Source organism: Triticum aestivum, chromosome 6B (assembly GCF_018294505.1).
Source record: "Triticum aestivum cultivar Chinese Spring chromosome 6B, IWGSC CS RefSeq v2.1, whole genome shotgun sequence".
NCBI lineage: Eukaryota > Viridiplantae > Streptophyta > Magnoliopsida > Poales > Poaceae > Triticum > Triticum aestivum.
This window is the reverse complement of record NC_057810.1, coordinates 342,113,503-342,119,502: the sequence shown is the minus strand read 5'-3', so window position 1 is coordinate 342,119,502 and position 6,000 is coordinate 342,113,503.

Genomic DNA, 6,000 nt, shown 5'->3' with positions numbered 1-6,000 from the left:
AATAGGAAGGCATGTCATATTCATAGTTATAATGTGTAAACTAAGCAGATGGAATTTACCCTAGTTAGAAGCATTACAAGCAAGACGCCATATGCAACATGCAAACACATATCACACTGCGAAGGGGAAGTGCGGTCTTCAAGTATAGAGCTACGTTCAATATCTTCATTTAGGCTTGATGTTTCTTGAGAATCACGTGGAGAGGATGAAACTGTACACTTTATAAGAGTAGCGCGTCTCATATTAACCCACGGGCATGACTGTCTCATCATAAGCGATAGATGCAGGATACACAAGAATAGTAGTTTGATGTAAGAACATGGTGTGATAGGAAGATGTAGTATGTACAAAAAACAGGAAGGCATGTCATATTCACATGTATAATGTGTAAGCTAAGGAGATGCAATTTAACAAATTATGAGCAATACAAGCTAGGCACCATATGCAACATGCAACCAGATATCACACTGCCATGTTGGAGCAAGCACTTGGGGTTGTGGAGTAGGGGAGATGAGATTTGGAACTTGCACTGCAGTAGGAGTAGCAGGAGAATCTGTAGAGATCATCTGTTTCGGTTGCTCCAGAGGAACACCATCATCCCGTGCCTTCGTCCTTTTAGATTTTGCCTTGTCAAGTAAACACACAAGAAAAAGGAATGAAATTCACACTTCCAAATTCGTTGATGCATGATACTGACGAACACAACTTTTATGTATGGCAACCACATTGTAGGAGGATGGAATATGTATGAAAAACGCTAAGCAGAAGGCATTTCAACAAATTGGAAGCAATGCAATCTGGACACCATATGAAAGATCCAACCAAAATCACTCTACCAAGTTAGATGTGTCTCATTATAAGTGGCACTTCAACAAATTAGAGGCAATACATGTTTGAAATGATATGCAAGATGCAAGCAATATTACAATCTCAACTTGAAGGTGTATCGTCAGAAGTGATTGATGAGGGATACATAAGAAAAGTAGTTTGATGTAAGAACATGGTTAATAGAAAGACATAGTATGTACCAAAAACAGGAAAGCATGTCATATTCACAGGTATAATGTGTTAACTAAGTAGATGTAATTTGCCCTAATTAGAAGCATTACAAGGTAGACACCATATGCAACATGCAACGACATATCACACTGCTAAGTAAGAGCAAGCACCTGCGATGGTGGTGTGGGGGAATTGCAGTCTTCAACTAGAGAGCTAAATTGACTATCTTCATTTAGCCTTGCTGTTTCTTGAGAATCATGTGGGGAGGATGACACTGCACTCTTTAAACGAGTAGCGCGTCTCACAGTAACCCACTGGGGTGACTGTCTCATCATAAGTGATTGATGAGGGATACAAAAGAGCATTAGTTTGATGTACGAACATGGTTAATAGACATATGTAGTATGTATCAAAAACAGGAAGGCATGTCATTATCAAAGGTATAATGTGTAAAGTAAGCAGATGCAATTTAACCAAATTGGAAGCAATACAAGCTAGACGCCATATGCAACATGCAACCACATTTGACAGCACAAAGTTAAAGCAAGCACCTGGGGTGATTGTGTGTGGCAATTGAGATCATCAACTGCAGAGCTACGTTTACTGTCTCCATCTGCTGACACTGCACCCTTTAGAGCGCTGAAACTGTAAGTGCATCTAGTGCCCCTTAGTGATTTTGGTGTATTGAAGACTTATAGGTTAAGGGACTAATATGTGTGTGAGTTGTACACAGGTTCTATAAGTCGGTGAGGAGTTTGATATTTACAGTGAAGGTCGACCCCTAAAAATGAATGTCTTCAGCTGAAGACTTTGGTTCTCCTGAAGACTTTGAAAGTGAAGAAATTGGTGTGACCGTGAAGACTTGGATATTCATGCAAGGACTATGAAGAGTGAAGACTTTTGTTTTCGTAGTTTCATTTTCTTCTTCTTGAGTCATAGGAAACACCTTACTGTTAAATGGGGTCGAGGTAATACTAAGGAAACTGATTTCCATGTGATGCTCATCTCAAAATCCTACACCTACCCAATCCTTCGAGTGAGGCCATTGGAAATGTCATATCAGTTCAGTCTATTTCTTCAATGACAGAGACGAAGATCTTCTGGTCTCTGAGGAATTTGTTCTGACTGAGGAGTTAGGAATTCTCCAGTGCGGATTGCCTACACAGTGAGGAACATTATAACCCTGAGGAATTCAAACCTCAAATCTGACCGTTGCTGTGCCACGCACCAGCTGTCCAAAATATCCTACCACCTAACGGTCATATCATTGAAGGGCAATTATATCTTATCATGTTGGGCTGCTCCCTAGGCTATAAATAGCCTCCCCTACAAGCACTAGCTGGTTGGCTGCTCCGAGAGAAACTGACACTTGTCATTTGAGAGCATCCCATCCTCCGAGGACTTTGAGCGAAAATCATCAAGTGAGGAAAACCCAAATCCCAAACCCAAACCTACAAACCAAAAGTGATTGAGCATCACTGAAGAGATTGTTCCTGTGTGGAACCGATGCTTGTTACCTTTGAGGACTGTGTATCCTCCGAACGGTTAGGCGTCATGGTCTGAGCATCCAAGAGGAATTGTGGATCGCCGAGGGACCTAGTCTGTGAAGGTTTGGAAGTCACCTGTGAAGACTTACCACTACTGTTGGGCAAGGTCTGTGTGATCTTAGCTCAAGGACAATACATTGAGGACTGTGTGTCCCGGACTGTGTGTCCTCGAGTTTAAATACTCAGCCGCTCCAACCAGACGTACAACTGTTACAACAGTTGGAAATGGTCTACGAAATCATTGTCTTCACCAAGCCTACTGGTTCTATTTCCTCAACCCTTTCATTTCCTCAGTTATGTGTTGATGAACCTGATCATTACTGTTTGAAGACTTTGACTGAAGACTTTCTCTAATTCCTAAATCCTATTTCTTCAGTCAGCGTCCTGCTTATCCTGTGTTTACGTTTTCTGTACTCTGTGTTTTTTCCTTTCATTTCATCATGATGACTATGCTGTTGCTCTGTTATGCTTATACTTGAGTACTCATTCTGCTGCAAGTAGTTCTTCGCTTAGGAATTTCCTCACCCTGAAATTCCTCAGTGAAGAATTCATAAAAATTGCCTATTCACCCCCCTCTAGTCAATATAACGCACTTTCAGTTGGTATCAGAGCAAGGTACTCCCTTGTTCTATGTGATTTTGGTTTAACCGCCTGGAGTTTTAGTTATGTCGACTGCAGGAATGAAGAAAGTGACATGCCCCATCTTTGACGGTCATGAGTATCCCAAGTGGAAGGCAATGATGGAGAAGTGATTCATGGGGATGAACATTGAACTATGGACCGTCACTGAGATTGGTCTTACCGATCTATGCAAGATGGCTGAGGCTGATAACATTCTACACTCTACTCAACCTCACGGCGAAGGATGTCATCTGCTCCTGTTTGTCCCAAAATCAGTTCAAGAACATCATGCATCTCCACCATGCAAAGCTTATCTAGGACCGACCCTCTGAGGTCTACAAAGGCCATCGTACTCGTCATGATCCTTGGTTTGAGGATTTCAAGGAATCACTTAAGGAGATGACTTTCGCACCTGAATCATCATCCATCGCACCATGCCTTATGGCAAAGGGTGCCAAGGTAACTGAATGCTACCTTTACGAATCTAGTGATGATGAATCGGGTAAGGAATTTGGACCTAGCTATGTCAAACTTGCTTCCCTTGCCACTAAGGGCTCTTGAAAAAGTTCAAAACATGCTTGATGAAAGCGATGATATGTTGGGTGAGGAATTGGATCGAACAAAGGTTTTGACTAATAGTTTACAAAAGCTTTAGTCTGAGTTTAACAACCTTCAAAATCATCATAACACTCTCTTAACTGATCATGAGAAGCTTTCTTATGAATTTCTTCAAAGAAAGCAAGATCTTGAGAAGTTAAAAGTGAGTTATGAAGATCTTCAGAAGAAAAACGATTCATTGCTTGCTCAATAGACCAGTTCTGCTCAGGAAGAATTTATTCCACCATGTCTAAAATGCATTGAGCGTGAATCTGCTAATTCATCACCTAAATGTTCAAATGCTTCTATTGCTGCAAATTCTCCAACTGTCTCTATGGTCACAAATTCCTCATCAGCATACCACAAGTATCACTAACAATAATGCATGGCTGAAGGAATTGTATGTGATAGGCATTTACAAAAGCCTCAAAGGGCATCAGACTCTAAGTGATGTCCTCAAAAAGCAGATCTTGAACAAGAACCCTAGGAAAGAGGGTATTGCCTTTGAGAGGAAACTCAATGCTGATGGGACATACTGGAAACCTGAGCAGTATCCCAAAACCTCATGGGTTGCCGCGAAAGGACCTCCTATAGATCCATGCACTCTAGCTCGCTTTACTTGTGATTCTTCATATTCCTCTGATGAGTCATTTGACTCCAACTATAAACTATTTAAGAATCATAATGGTGAAGTATTTGCTCATTATGTTGGAACTAACTGTAGGAATGGTCCCCCTATGAAGAAAATCTTGGTTCCTAAAAGATGCCTTGAAAATCTTTAGGTGAATGTCATCATGACACCACCCATGAAGAATAGGAACCCCAGATCAAAATCTTCATATGGATCCAAGTCCTCAAATGGACCAAATTCTTCATATGGATCAAATTCCTCACGTGGATCAAAATCCTCATGTGAACATCATCATGCTAACACTTCTGTTTCGCAGGGAAAGTCTAAGGGCCATGAATATGTTTATTATTCTTCAAACCATTATGTTCATAAGTCCTCGAAGAATTTCTCTGCTTATTCATATGTTTATCGTAATCACTCTTCTGTGAAACAAAGTGCACTAGCTTCTATGCCACTTTTTCTTATGAAGCTCGCAGAATGATGAATTCTTTGCCACCCCTCCAGATGTGGGTGGTGAAGAAAAAGAACTAATCTCTTATGCAGGGTCAGGTCTCCAGAAGAACTTGATCGTCTGAAGAATTTGCTGGAGACCTGAATGCGCTTGAAAGGACGCAAGCTAATCATGTATAAATGAATCACTCATTTCTCACATCCTCATATTGCTATATCTGTTACTGTTGATGAAATTGATATCATATTCTTCACTGATGAAGTATATGGGTTCATAAGTTGCACTAATTCATCTGCCGGATGAACAACCCAAAGCTACTGAGTGGGTCCTCGACAGCGGATGTACAAATCACAGGACCGGTGACAGGAACTTGTTGATGGACACTGACTTGTCACCATCTCATCTGAAGCATATCACCTACGCTGACAAAGGCAAAAGCAAGGTATTGGGTCTAGGTAAGGTTGCAATCTCAAAGGATAGACACATGAACAAATTCATGCTTGTCAAGGCCATAGTATTCAACCTCATGTCTGTCTCAATGCTTTGTGATCTTGATATGGTTGTCGTCTTTGGCAAATATTGTCGGCATTCTGGGAACGGGAGTCCCTAGACTTGCCTGCCTGCGGCCTGCGGCGTGGCTCAAGGGATGGCCCAGTATAGCCCAACTACATCAACCCAAGCTCAAGACCCTCGCGAGGGGCCAAGCCTCGCGGGGCGGACGATGCAAGGATTCCTCAGGGGCGGCCTCACCAGGCAGGATCGCGAGGAGGCAGAGAGATCAAGGCAGGGATACCTCGCGAGGTGCTTATGAAGCAATCCATGACGATCGAGACCAGGCGGGCACCAGCCTACGCAGTGTCCTCGTTTCCTCTTTGGAGCAAAGTAGGCAAGCACAGGCGTGGACTACCGAGGCATCAAGCAAAGGTTACCATATCGGTACAACGAGACCAAGACCAGCAGAGCGGCAGGACGGAGGTCACGGTGGAGGCCAAGACAGCGTCATCGCCAGTGCCTTTGGCAGTCGAAGACCAACTTTAGTCAGGATAACTTGTACTAGATGTTCCCCTTCAAAATGGCCGTTGTTGGCTCCCTTCCTGCTCAATATTTGGGAAGAGGACCAGGGCCTCTATAAATAGAGATAGCCACCACCATAG